We start from the raw sequence: 15,838 nt of genomic DNA on the forward strand, positions 1-15,838 counted from the left end.
CCCTTCCCTGCCGAGTTCAATTGTAGGCTGCAGCAAGAGTGCTTTGCATTCACAGATGCAGTGGACAGGGTTGTGTGTTCATGGACGTATCTCCCCTTTCTGGGCATGTGCAGAGTGATTTTTTGGACGATACACACAAAATCTTTTTATTCCACATATGTATTAGACGTTTCCTAAAGTGTATTGTCTGTTAGAGCAGAGCGCACCTAGACCCGTATTCATCAATATACATATCTTTAGATCCACTCCTTGATGAATACGGATTTGCGTATGCCCAATTTATGTGCATTGTTTTAAAAATGCACAATACGTTAGTTTTGCATTTTTTGATGAATCAAGCCCAATGACCTATCCTTAGATAGACACTTGAGGATAAGCGGGTAGGAGAGACAAGGATGGCGACTGGCGCAGGTGTGACAGCCTCTTACTACTCACATCATCACCCTCGGTAGTGCTTGCTTATGCCTACACTTTGTTATACCATTCCCATTTTAATGATAACAAAATGAGTGACAAAGATTGCCAAGTGGAGTTGAGTTTCGAAGACTCGAGAACATAAACAATGGTGGGGGTTGTGAAGGAAGCCAGATATTAAATTAAGGACAAGTTATTTTTTACCTACTGCATATTAGCCTAATGTCGAAGGCAAGGGGAGCAATGAGATTATTAGCCTAGGGGGGCCTGAACCCTTAATCAGGCTCTAGGTATTCCCTGTTTTCTTTTTCTAAAATGTTAATATTCTATGGACGGTATACACATAACCTATGTTGTGCCCCATAATATTTTAACAATATAACAGGATACCCATGTGTCAGCAAGTTTGTTTAGTGTATAAATTCCCTAACAAGCCTAATTTTGGGTGGCAAATACAGTGAATAAGTACTAAAATGATACTCCTCCATGAATTATTGCCTTTAAGCACATTAGAAAGCCACAAATAATAAAGAATCATGTCAAATTCCAATGACTATCTGGCCTTGCCCAGTTAGAAAGGTTGAGGAAACAGCAAGTCCACCCCCTGCGTCTGCTGTAGATCCGCCTTTTCAGCAGAACATATAGCTTGATGAGACACATCAGCATGTTTCTACATGAGAGACAATATTATATTTAAAATTACACTACAGCATTGTTGTCAGGGACAGTTCAAGGAATTTAAAATATGTTCCTGTAAATTACTGTCTTCCTAATAATGCCCATTTGCTAATACTGACCAACTGTTCAATGGAACTTAAATGACTGTTCAACCTAAAATACAAGATTAGTTTCATAAAAACTAGCAATAACATCATACATTTTATTTATAAGTTTTAGACATTTATAGGGATTGAAGATCAACGAAGATTATGTTGTCATGGAGGGAAATATTTTTCTATTTACATCAGACTTCCTGCTAGTGATCTCACTGGACGACACTGCATTCAGACCCTACCATTCAAATTGAGTGCCATGCAACAGGATCACTTTCAAAATTGGTCACAAATGCTGGTGGTAATCAAGATGGTGGTACAGAGGGAAGATGACTGCACAGACAGGCCGAAACTGGTCATCCACTATTTGCTTTTATGGGCATTACTAATAATTATTCAAACAACTTAGATTGGACATTATTGGGCACCATGTGCATTTAGTAGCCAGGCATGCTGCAACATTAGTTCTAGTGTGGCCAGTTTAAGCCAAAATTGTCGGGAAATAACTGATCACAGAGAACAATAGTTTTTTCTTCAGCTTCAAAGCAATTGTAAATATTATGTCAAATCTGTCATGTTCTGCCAATGTATATGGATATTTATAGGGCATTTTACATATGTATTTGTGAAAGCTATTATTGACTATTTTATACGGCAACTTGTAATTTAAGTTTATTGTTCTTTTGCTTCCTTTGCATACAAAATGTAATTCTCAATTAGCTTCTATAATGCATACATGAACAACAGCACAGTACCATTTTCCCTACTCTGTCTGCTGAATGTAATTATCTAATATAATATATTATAATGTATGTTGCAAGTAAATTACATTAGGGATACAGGGGTAAATATGTGACTAATGACATATGTTATATTGATGATCCCGCCCAACTAATGGATGCCATTCTTTAATTCTGATTTTTATTACTCAAATATAGTGCATTTTTCAAGTAGATAACCGCTTGCTTTAGCTACATTGTTTTAAATAAATTGTTAAAACAGAATAATATGCAGAGATTGTTATACTGGTTATTTTTTTGTTTTCCAGGAACATAATGTATGGCAGAATTTTTCTAGTTTACATAATCTACTGTATTTTCCACTGAAACATTACACTGTGCAAGCTGGAATCGACATTCTTCTGGCAATATATTCAAGGGTCTGTCTATAATGGTGAAGACTGAGGTAACACAAGATAGTCTAATTATTTGCTTTAAAAATGTAGAAATTGCTAAAATGTACTCCTTGTTTCCAGAAATGAGAATAAATATTAGCAGCTATAGGTGGCCCCAGTCTAAAGCTTGGCTTCACAGTCAACATGTTGTCTCCTTCTTATCTGTCATTGAATTAAGGGATCAGACAAATTGGAAGGACAGACATATCTGCTGTGTTTCAAATTCTATTTTCTATTGTCAATTAGGTCACCACAATTACCGAATTTGCCTTTCATAACCACTGAATGCACAGCAAATTATAGTCTATGCTATCTTGCTAGAAATTGTGAAGATTTGTAAATATTTTCATGATGTTTAATGAATCACTTTTTATGGGTTTATTTATCATTGGTGGCTAGTTTGGCGGCATTGAGTATCATTTTGTTTCACTGCATACCGCAGCAATACAAAATGTACTGCCGCTCATTGGCGAGCCCTGGCAAATCCCCCTTCAAAACTATTAAAAAACTCCTTCACCGGCAGTGAATGGAGGATCTGACCCTTGTGTGGCTATTGCCGATGCGCGTAGCAGCAGGACTAGTTTCCTTTAGATTTTTGTCTCATCGCAGCTTATTAAATAAACCTCTTTGTAAAGTGATTTGGAAGGATACCATTTTCAACAAATGTACAGGTTGTTCTAAACAACTACATCTGTCTGACTTTTAAAGGGGATAGAACTCCATCTGCATTGCAGTACTTGTGATTACCAAGGAGACTTATCCTACCTTAGGATACCCTCTTCAGCCAGATATTGTACACTGCTGCAGAGTAAATATAAATATACATATTGGGCCTGATTCATTAAGGAACTTAAATTAAGAAGTTTTTTATTTAAGTCTCCTGGACAAAACCATGTTACAATGCAAGGGGTGAAAATTAGTTTTATGTTTTGCACATAAGTTAAATACTGTCTGTTTTTTAATGTAGCACACAAATATCAACTTTAAATTTTAGTGTACAAATAAGCTATCAAGTATTTGTGTGCTGCATGAAAAAACAGCCAGTATTTAACTTACTGTATATACTCAAGTATAAGTCGACCCGAATATAAGCCGAGGCACCTAATTTTACCACAAAAAACTGGGAAAACTTATTGACTCGAGTATAAGCCTAGGGTGGGAAATGCAGCAGCTACTGGTAATTTTTTTTTACTTTACTTTTATACATTCAACTGAGACCCCATGCTTCCACTACAGTGGAAGCACATTCATTAGAAGCAGCGGGATTGGGGGATAAGTTGATGGGCAAGGAAATGGATAATACACTGGATAAATGCAGTGGTATACAGTAAAACAGTATGTGAAAACAAACAAACAGTATGTGAAAACAAAAAAGTAATACTGCTACTGAAATAGTAATTGGATGTGCCGATAAACAGATGGATCTGCAGTACTGTGTGTCTGCAAGGTAGGCATTATAGGTGCACAGTGGAATAGTGTTCAAAGTGGATTAATGTTCAAAAGGTAGTGACTTCCAGACTTGCAGATGTGGCGATATTGTGCAATTACCTTTAGATGGTGGTAAATGCATTAAAGCTACCATCATGCGGGATGCTGTGTAGGGTCCCGTAGAGGCTGTGTGCGGTGTGAACAGGTCTGCCCGTGGACGACTGCTGATGATGGGGTCAGGTGGGCGCTGGTGTTCTGGTCAGGCTGTGTGGTTGGACGCCAGGCGTAGTGTGACCTCCCTGCTGCCTGCTTCCGATGAGCGCTGCTGGCCGCGCATGCGCGGTATGTGAAACTCGGGGATGTAGAGTAAAAAGGTGTGGTCCTGGAGCATCACTCGAGTATAAGCCGAGGGGGGGGCTTTTTCAGCACAAATAATGTGCTGAAAAACTCGGCTTATACTCGAGTATATACGGTATGTGCAAAACAGAATAGTAATTTGCACCTCTTGCATTGTAACATGGTTTTGTCCAGGAGACTTAAATAAGAAACTTCTTAATTTAAGTTCCTTAATGAATCAGGCCACTTGTGATGAGGCTGGATGAGTTTCAGAGGTACTTCCGTGATGTAGACAGCTCAATTTTATGATTTTTTTTATGGGCAGCAATACCTTAAGTAGTGTCAGCAACGGACTGTAGCACAATCCCCAGGATTATAATAAGCATGTACTAATTTAAATTCCAAAGTAAAACAAACATCTGTAGACCAATCTCAAATATCAGTCTCAGACATTCAACTGTGAAGTTATAAATGAGAAACACCCTGAATGGCAATTTTATATGATCACACTCTTACTCTCTCAAAAACTACTGTATGATGAATTAAAGGAATCTCTTCATTCCATACTACAAATTTGATAGAACTTTATTTGTTCCAAGATTACAGAGTTGAAAGGAAACATTGGTAAAAACTTGCTATAATTTTAATAATATACCTTTATATCAGATATACTTTGATAAATGGACCTTAAGAAGTACTTGTCACTCCTCTCACTTGTGCTCCTTCAGTTTTTGTCTAATGATTAATAACAGCATTATATTCTTGTGGCTGCATAAGTGTATTATTGTAGGACAATACGCAGTTACAATGAGAACCTGGCTATCAGAAAGCATTTGTATTTGTTTCAGTCAGCCCAACAGACATGATGTAACCTATCTTGATACCAGAGGCACCACAAGAAGTTTTTGAACCCCTATAACCAGAGACAAACAGGACACCTTCCATTCCCCGTAGCCCCACCATGCATTTTTGACAGTTTATTAACCCCCGTCCCCCACAGCACCCTTTTTGCATGCTGCTAACTTAAATTTTGGTCATTTGCTTTTGCACAGCCATTAATCTTTTTGTTTCCATTTGCAAGACTAATTATAGTTAAACAGAGAGCTTATCTAAGTACATATTTTGGCCACAAATTACAATTAGCCACTAGGTGCAAACTTTTAGTGTTCCTGTTGTCCAATCCCCCCACAAGGCTCAAACCACCACTCAGAGGCAGAACTACCGCCCAGCCTGCCCAGCATTTTATTGTTTTTTATTTTGTCTGTTTCTTCTTCCATTATTGTGCCTGTGTATCTGTGATAGGCACACCCTAGAACCCTAGCGCAGCAACTGCACCATGCGCATCAATATATACTGGAACAGTAGGATTCCTTGGTAGTAGTTCACTATGGGGTCAAAGAGGTTCGGAGGAGGAGGAAGAGTCTGCTTCTAAACTGGACAATAGTCAGCAGTGGATATATTACTGTGAAGGATTGGCAGTTAGCCAGGGATGAAGGCTGCTGAGTGGAAGGAGAGAAAAGGTGGGCTTCGAGGGTGACCTAAAATGAGTTGAATTATTAGAAGAGAGCTGGGTTAATAGAAAGGATGTTGCAGGGAGAGAAAAAGATCTGGGCAAATAAAGAGCTTGGGGAAGTAGGTTAGAAAATAAAGAGCTGAGGGGGGGGGGGGAGAGACTTCTGGGGGAAAAAGTTATACAATCAAGAGAGAATAAACACACACCTCCCAACTATCCCAATTTCAGCGGGACAGTCTTGAATTAAGGGCTCTGTCCCACTTGGGGACATGTTTGTTCTTTGAATGGGAATATTGGGGGAAGGGACATGTCTAATAGGCAGCCTAGTGCTTTACAGAGCACTACATGAGTTCAATTCCCGACCATGGCCTTATCTGTGTGGAGTTTGTATGTTCTCCCTGTGTTTGCGTGGGTTTCCTCCGGGTGCTCCGGTTTCCTCCCACACTCCAAAAACATACTAGTAGGTTAATTGGCTGCTATCAAAATTGACCCTAGTCTCTACCTGTCTGTCTCCCTCTCTGTCTGTCTGTATGAGTCTGTCTGTGAGTGTGTGTCTATATTAGGGAATTTAGACTGTAAGCTCCAATGGGGCAGGGACAGATGTGAATGAGTTCTCTGTACAGCACTGCGGAATCAGTGGCGCTATATAAATAAATGGTGATGATGATGATGATGATGTCTAATAGGCAGCCTAGTGCTTTACAGAGCTAGGCAGCCCTCTCAGGGTGTGACACTACCCCATTCTGATGTGACCACACCCCAAGACGTTCCCTGTCCCGCTGCAGGAAGACTTGCATGTGGGAAGGTATAAAACAATGAATGTAGAAAAGAATGACCTTGGAAAGAATAGTGAGCTTGGAGACAAAATAGTGGTGCTTGTAAACAGCTATGGCAGAAAAGAGAACTGGGGTAATAAAGTGAAGCTTGGAGGAGAAGAGTGATTTTGGTGATTTATAAAGTGCACTGCTGTAGAGGAAAATCAGACCTGAAATAAACAGTTAAAAGGTATTATAACTTTAATTTATATATGTATTAATAAATATATGTATTTGTGTATGTTCTTGTTTATGTATAAGCAACAGTTTAGGGCTCTACTGTACTTGCTACTGTAAAAAATATGGCTACAAAAAAGTAGATGTTCTGAAATCATTTGGGAACTCCCCTTTTAGAAATCCTGTATTTGCCCCTAAGCATCTTAGTGTTTTTTTAAAATTTTTTATCTGCACTAGATTTTACTAGTGGACAGAATGTTGCCAATTTATGACACATTTATTGTACTTTAACCAGTGCTTCCTTAAGCTGTGTATACATCTATGCAATTGTCGTACAGAACATACGATTCATGACTATGTTCAGATATTGTAAGAGTGTGTATACTCCCTGAATCTTATTTGATGGTACCAAAACACACCACATCTGTTGTTTTGTTTTGTTTTTTTATTTTTTTTAACTCCCTAAAAATCATGATCAACGATGTCGTGCAAATGTGGAAGTGTGTACTCACTCACGACCAGCAGTGTAGGCAGATATCTGTAGAGTGTTTCAGAGGGCCACAGGCTTTTAAAAAGATGCTTATGAGAGATGAAGATCACAGATCTGAAGGTAGACTGTGTAGGTGTGTACACATGAATCGGCATGCTCATCTGATCTTTCAAACGGTACTGAAATTGTTACAGAAATTACATGCGATATTATTAACCGCTTTACCAACGAGTTAAAGTCCCGATCAGCATGCCGATTCATGTGTACACACTATACACATTTTACAAGATTTAGCTTAAGATCTATGCTGTTCATCTGGCATAACCATCGGCTGGTATTGTGACGCTGTAAACTCTATGGAGATCTGCCTACACTGCTGGTCGTGAGCGCATACACACTGCACAATTAAAATGGCATTTTTCCATCGTTGAATGAGATAATTTAGTCCGTTTATAAAATCAAATCAAACTATATGATGTGCTTTGGAACAATAATCGTTCATCATTAGAGCGTACACACTAATGAGATATTGGGCCGAATGGTTGTTTTTCATGTGATTGTCCCGATATCAGGGTGAAAAACCTGTAGTGTGTTCCCAGCCGAAGATTGCATAGGTGTTGTCACTCACCGGACGGTTAGTGCCTCTGGTCTGGTACGTGGCTCTCTCTCATTCCTGACGGCGCCTGTCCTAAGCTGCGGCCGTCCGCCATCTTGACTGGATTGCGCATGTGCAGGACTCTTGAACTTAAAACCTTGCTTTTAATCCTATTGGTGAATCAATCACCACTCACTATTTAAGGCACCTGTGTCCTTAGTATCGTTGCCTGTTCTTGGTTCTCATTCCCTTGAGACTCCTAGGTGTTTCCTGTGTTCTGCTCGTGTGATCGGTTTTGCTGTGGACAAGTCCTCTCTGCTCATCTGTGGTAAACTTGCCCGCTACAGAGTACCTCTACTCCGTTGCATGCCTACACCTGGACAAGCCTTATCTGCTCTTCTGTGGTAAACGTACCCGCTATAGACTGCTTGCCATTCCGCTGCATACCTGCACCTGGACAAGCCTGCTCTGCTCATCAGTGGTAACGTACCCGCCACAGACTATTTGCTATTCAGCTGCTTGCCTGCATTTGGACAAGTCTTCCCATCACCGCAGTGGTAGAACTTGCTATCTGCAGACCACTGACACTCCCGCTACCGACCTGCACCTGGACAAGTCTTCCTATCACCGCAGTGGTACAACTTGCTATCCGCAGACCACTGACGCTCCCGCTACCTACCTGCACCTGGACAGCTCTTCCCATCACCGCAGTGGTACAACTTGCTATCCGCAGACCACTGACGCTCCCGCTCCTACCTGCACCTGGACAACTCTTCCCATCACAGCAGTGGTACAACTTTCTATCCGCAGACCACTGACGCTCCCGCTCCTACCTGCACCTGGACAAGTCTTCCCATCACCGCAGTGGTACAACTTGCTATCCGCAGACCACTGACGCTCCCGCTACCTACCTGCACCTGGACAAGTCTTCCCATCACCGCAGTGGTACAACTTGCTATCTGCAGACCACTGACGCTCCCGCTCCTACCTGCACCTGGACAACTCTTCCCATCACAGCAGTAGTACAACTTGCTATCCGCAGACCACTGACGCTCCCGCTCCTACCTGCACCTGGACAACTCTTCCCATGACAGCAGTGGTACAACTTGCTATCCGCAGACCACTGACTCTCCCTGCTACCCACCTGCACTGGCACGAGTCTTCACTGCACATCAGTTGTTATACCTACCTCCGCATTATAGTTGCAAGTCGCTGACTCTCCTGCTGCATAGCTGAAAGTTGCTGACTCTCCATTGACATTCCTTATCCTAAGTTGTTGTACTGTTCCAACCATTCACCATACTGCCCAGAGGATCGCTGTGATAAACTCCGCCCCTCTGGTAAGCATAATCACACCTGGTGAATCCTGGGTAGAAACTCCTAGTGCCCGTGACAGTAAGAACAGGCCATGACAGACCCAGGATCGGAAACAACAGCTAGGGAGATGCTGCAGCATCTGGTTACTCGGATTGAACAACAAGATGTTCGGCAGCAACAGCTGTTCCAATGTTTTCAGGCCCTAGCCGCCCGAGGAGACCCTGTGCAAAATGTATCAGCTACTGTTGATCCTCCAGTGTCTTCTCCTCCCCCAGTGCCATCCCAGGTGTCTACCACTTCTACGCTACACCTGCCTACTCCCGCTAAATATGATGGAGACCCGAAAACTTGTAGGGGTTTTCTCAACCAGTGCTCCATTCATTTTGAACTTCAACCTCACAATTTCCGTACTCATCGCTCTAAAGTTGCCTATCTAATTTCTTTGTTTTCCGGACGGGCTCTGGCGTGGGCCTCCCCTCTGTGGGAAAGAAATGACCCTCTATTAGAAGATAGTGCCATATTTATTTCAACTTTCCGAAGAATTTTTGACGAACCTGGTCGTGTTATTTCTACTGCCTCCAGTATTGTCCGACTACGCCAAGGATCCCGTTCAGTAGGCCAGTACGTAATCCAATTCCGTACACTTGCCTCTGAACTCCAATGGAACAGTGAAGCGCTGATAGCTGCCTTCTGGCAGGGTCTTGCTGACAAAATAAAAGACGCTCTAGACTAACTTCAGAGGAGAGAGAGCGACGAGTGAAAAATAGACTCTGTATCTATTGCGCTGACCCTACTCCTATGCTGAACTCTTGTCCCAGAAAGTCGGGAAACGCGAGTCCCTAACCTGTTCCGGAGAGGTAAGGTTAGGGTCCCTGGAATCCTCTCCATGTCTCATGGACTCTAAAATTTGTTCTTTCGCTGTTACTGTTTCCACTTCTACCAAGTTATTTACGTCTCAAGCACTTCTGGACTCTGGTGCTGCCGGAAGTTTTATTTCAAGTTCCCTAGTGTGTCAGTGGTCCTTACCAGTGATTCCTTTAAAAACAGCTATTGTTGTTACCGCTATAGATGGCTCACGAGTTATCAATGGAATTATTACTCAACGTACCATTCCTTTGACCCTTCAAATCAGAGCTTTACATCGAGAGCAAATTTCTTTTTTGGTCCTTCCCGTTACTACCAGTCCTATTGTACTTGGCTTTCCGTGGCTTCAACTCCATTCTTCTCAGATTGACTGGAACACTCCGCAAGTCATTTCCTGGGGTCCGAATTGTCATCACAAATGTCTGACTCGAGTTGTTCCAGTAAAAATAAATAAATCTTCTATAGCACCTTGTCCGCCCGGCCTTCCTCCACAGTATGCTTCCTTTGCGGATGTATTCGATAAAGCCCAGTCAGAACGCCTTCCACCCCATCGGGTTTGGGATTGTCTGATAGACTTACAACCTTGCAAGAACCCTCCTAGGGGTCGTGTATACCCTCTATCGTTACCAGAGACTCAGGCGATGTCTGACTATGTCAAAGAAAATCTCCATCGTGGGTTTATTCGGCCGTCCACCTCTCCCGCTGGAGCAGGGTTCTTCTTTGTTAAGAAGAAGGACGGGTCATTACGACCTTGTATAGACTATCGAGGCCTTAACGCCATTGCCATCAAAAATCGCTACCCTATCCCGTTAATTACCGAACTGTTTGACCGCATCAAGGGAGCTCGAATATTCACTAAACTAGATCTTTGTGGCGCCTACAACTTAATTCAGATCAAGGCCGGAGACGAATGGAAGACAGCTTTTAACACCAGGGATGGACACTATGAATATCTAGTCATGCCTTTTGGGTTGTGTAACGCCCCAGCTGTCTTCCAGGGATTCGTGAATGAAATCTTCCGGGATTTGTTTTATGTTTGTGTCATCGTCTATCTGAACGACATATTGATTTTCTCACAAGATCTGTCCTCCCATCAACAGCATGTGGCAGAGGTCCTTTCTAGACTCCGAAAAAATTTACTATTCTGCAAGTTAGAAAAATGTTCCTTTGAATTATCCCAGATTCCATTCTTGGGATATATTGTTTCTGAAATTGGTCTAGAGATGGATCCGGAGAAAGTCAATGCAGTGCTACTTTGGCCCCAGCCAACTACTCTCAGGGCGATTCAACGCTTCTTAGGATTCGCAAACTATTATCGACGCTTCATTCAAGGTTTCTCCTCCATTGTCTCCCCAATGGTGGCTCTGACCCGTAAGGGCGCCAATACCAAGCAATGGTCGGCTGAGGCACTTCAAGCATTTCAATTCCTTAAGAAGGCGTTCTCCACCGCTCCTGTTCTTCGACAACCTGACGTGACCCTTCCCTTCTTCCTCGAAGTAGATGCTTCTAATATTGGACTAGGGGCCATTCTATCCCGAAGATCAGAACAAAGGAAATTTCATCCCTGTGCTTTCTACTTCCGAGCTCTTCTACCTGCTGAGAAGAACTATACTATCGGGGATAAAGAGTTATTGGCCATAAAAGTGGCTTTAGAGGAGTGGAGATATTTACTGGAAGGGGCTCGTCACCCCTTGACTATTTTTACTGACCACAAAAATCTTCTCTATTTACAGTCAGCTCAATGTATGAACCCCCAACAAGCAAGATGATCACTTTTTTTTATCTCGCTTTGATTTAATCATAACTTTCAAACCGGCTTCAAAAAATAAAAAAGCTGATGCATTGTCTCGGGCGGTTGCTGCTTCCGCTGACGTTGAAGATTGTTTTGACCGTCCTATATTGGATCCTAAATCTATGAGTTTTGCCATTTCTTCCACCAATGTTCTACCATTTGGGAAAACCCTTGTGCCACCACCTCTGCGTAAAAAGATTTTGTCGTGGTTTCACTGGACATTCTGGAGAACAAAAAACATTAGAGATTCTCTCTCGGAGCTATTGGTGGCCCTCGATTAGGAAAGATGTCAAAGAATTTGTGGCTGCTTGTGACATTTGTTCCCAAATTAAAACCTCCCGTAGATCACCGGCGGGCCTACTCCAACCACTACCTATTCCTTCCAAACCATGGACCCATATAAGTATGGACTCTGTCACTGATCTTCCCCCAGCAAGAAATGTAATACCATCTGGGTAGTGGTAGATAGATTCTCAAAGATGGCCCATTTCATTCCTTTGACAGGATTACCCTCTTCATCTACATTGGCTGACCATTTCATCAAGGAAATTTTTCGGATTCATGGATGTCCATCTGAGATCGTTTCGGACAGAGGAGTGCAGTTTGTCTCCAGATTCTGGCGAGCCCTTTGCAAAACCTTGGGTATTCGACTGTCATTATCATCATCATACCATCCTCAGTCGAATGGGCAGACCGAGAGAGTCAACCAGGATTTAGAGACTTTCATAAGAATGTTTTCCTCAGCCAACCAGGACAATTGGGTAGACTTGCTTCCATGGGCTGAATTCGCCCACAATAATATGTATCATGAGTCATCTTCGAAAACACCTTTCTTTGTGGTATACGGTCACCATCCGTCTCTCCCAGAATTTCCTGCCCTCCCTCCCACCCAAGTTCCTGCTGTGGAGAATTTATGCCAGAGATTTAAAACTATCTGGTCTCAGGTTAAAACCTCCCTGAAGAAGGCATCTTCCAGATATAAATTTTTTGCTGACAAAAAGAGGTGAGCAATTCCACCACTCAAAATTGGAGACCGCGTATGGCTTTCTACCAGGAATATTCGCCTGAAGGTTCCTTCCATGAAGTTTGCCCCACGTTATATCGGTCCATATAAAATCACTCAAGTGATTAATCCCGTGTGTTTCAAGTTGTTATTACCAAAGAACCTTCGGATCTCCAATGTGTCACTCACCGGACTGTGAGTGCTTCTTCCCGGACTATTAGGAACCGTGGACGTCCTCTATCCTGAGGGACTGCGCATGCGCAGCCCTTTCCAAACCTTCAGTGTATGTTCCTTTAACTTAATTGGCAGATCAGGCAACCTCCCTATATTAAGCACCTGTGGTCAACACCACGTTGCCTGATCTTGGAGTCTCATTCCCCATGAGTCTCTGAAGGTGTTCCTGTGTTTCCTCGTTTATTCAGCCCAGCTGATTCCTGTGGTTTCCAAACCACTTCTACCTCTGTGGTTTCCAAACCACTTCTACTACTGTGGTTCCCATACCACTTCTACCATCTACTGTATCATCGTGACTGTGAGCTGATTCCTATCCGCTGCCTCCGTGCACTACAGTCTTCAAACCACTTCTCCTACTGTGGTTCCCATACCACTTCTACCATCTACTGTATCATCGTGACTGTGAGCTGATTCCTATCCGCTGCCTCCGTGCACTACAGTCTTCTAACCACTTCTACTCTACCATTTATTATTGGGACTGTTAGCTGATGCCTATCCGCTGCCTCCGTGCACTACAGTCTTCAACCTGCAACTCGTCTGTGTTTCATCATCGTGACTGCTAGCTGATTCCTATCCGCTGCCTCCGTGCACTACAGTCTTCAACCTGCAACTCGTCTGTGTTTCATCATCGTGACTGCTAGCTGATTCCTATCCGCTGCCTCCGTGCACTACAGTCTTCAACCTGCAACCCGTCTGTGTTTCATCATGACTGTTTGGCTGATTCCTATCCGCTGCCTCTGTGCGCTTCAGTCTTCAGTCCTTGTCAACGCTCCCGTGTTTCCTTGAGTCTGCCTCCACTATTGCTACCCGCTATTCTCCGTGATCAACAGTGCCTGTTCAACTCTGCTCTCCCGTGTCCCATCGTTACTGCACCTGCTGGTTGCTATTGGCTACCTCCGTGTTCCCGCAGAGACCCGCTGCTGCTACTCCTCAGCACTACTCATCCATCTACTGCTGATCCGCTCTCCACGCTTTCCTGTGTTCCCTGCTGGTCTACCTACCCGTGCGCTGCACCTACTAGACCACCGCTTCACCCATCCAGGGACTTCGCATCCTGCCGGCCTCCTGCCGTTCAGGTATCTCTGCACTCCTGTCTGACTGCCTCCTGAACCACGGTATGCATACTTCCCATTGACTGTGCTGTGTATTGCATACCTTGCTGGACTGTGTTGGTTCTCCTCTGGAGTGTACTATCCGCTGAGTCTATTGCCATCATTGACTGTGTTATCTCATGCTGGATTACTTCAAGAGACTTTCTATATTGGCAGTGTTGTTCAGTCATTTATACATTTATATTGTGCATATTACTGTGGATCAAAGTCAAGGTGCCCGTGTATATATTGTGTTGCAGTCTCTCCCCGTGCACCTCCTCACATATATATTCAGTGGTACAACTTGCTAGTGGCAGACCACTGACCCCTGTTTCCAGTTTCACCTGCTCCAGTATCCTCTCACATAGCAGTGGTACAACTTGCTAACGCAGACCACTGACTCCCCGGATACCTCCACTTGGATTCCATTCCTTCACTCAGACAGCGGTACAACTTGCTATCCGCAGACCGCTGACTCTCATCACCTCCTCGTTTCTGTTGGACATTCCTCCTCACTATAGCAGTGGTACAACTTGCTACCGCAGACCACTGACTACCTTCACGTGTCCTTTGTCCATACAGTTCCTCGTGTATTACTACCTCCATATTGCCAGTGCTGCTAGTCATAGACTTTCCTGAGCATCTCATCATCTGCTATTTCCTGTTTCCGTGATCACCCTGCTACCAGAGTACCATATTACCACCTATACTGCTCTGGTAAGCCTATCACCTGGTGATCCCTGGGTAAAGACTCCTAGTGCCCGTGACAGTAAGATCAGGCCATGACAGACCCAGATATGGAACCTACCGCTAAAGAGATGCTGCAGCATCTGGTCAGCCGCGTGGAGCAACAGGATGCTCGCCAACAGCTGTTACTTCAATGTTACCAATCATTAACCTCCCAAGGAACATCTGGACAGACTGTTACAGCTAATATTGAAGCTCCTGTGCTTTCCTCCGTTTCCCCAGTGCCATCCCAGGTGTCTACAGCTCCTACGCTTCACCTGCCTACTCCGTCAAAATATGACGGGGACCCCAAAACTTGTAGAGGTTTCCTTAACCAATGTTCAGTCCATTTTGAACTCCAACCTCAAAATTTTTCTACCCATCGTTCCAGAGTGGCCTATCTTATCTCATTGTTTTCGGGACAAGCCCTGGCTTGGGCCTCCCCCCTGTGGGAAAGAAACGATCCTATTCTACAAGATAGTGCCAAATTCATTTCCACGTTCCGAAGTGTGTTCGATGAACCAGGTCGTGTGACCTCCGCTGCTTCCAGCATTCTTCGTTTGCGACAAGGCTCCCATACAGTAGGACAGTATGTCATTCAATTTAGGATCTTAGCCTCTGAACTTCAGTGGAACACTGAAGCATTAGTTGCCGCCTTCTGGCAGGGGCTCTCCGATAAAATTAAAGATGCACTGACTACCCAAGAGCTTCCTTCGTCACTAGAAGATTTGATCTCTCTTTGCCATCGTGTAGATATGAGATTTCGTGAAAGAGAGTCTGAGAAAACAACAGCTGTCAAAGCACCTCTTCGTTTAAACCCTCAATTTCGTCCAGCTCCATCCTCTGTGATTCCCATGGAGATAGGACGTTCTAAATTATCTTCAGAGGAAAGGAAACGAAGAGTAAAGAATAGACTCTGTATCTATTGTGCTGATTCCACGCATATGCTCAGCTCTTGCCCTAAGAGATCGGGAAATGCCAGGCCCTAACTAGTTCTGGAGAGGTGAAGTTAGGGTCCCTGGAGTCCTCTCCATTGTCTATGAAATCTAAAGTCTGCGCTTTTGATGTTACGATTTCCTTTGCTACCAAATCCTTT

The sequence above is a fragment of the Mixophyes fleayi genome, chromosome 2 (assembly GCF_038048845.1).
Source record: "Mixophyes fleayi isolate aMixFle1 chromosome 2, aMixFle1.hap1, whole genome shotgun sequence".
NCBI lineage: Eukaryota > Metazoa > Chordata > Amphibia > Anura > Limnodynastidae > Mixophyes > Mixophyes fleayi.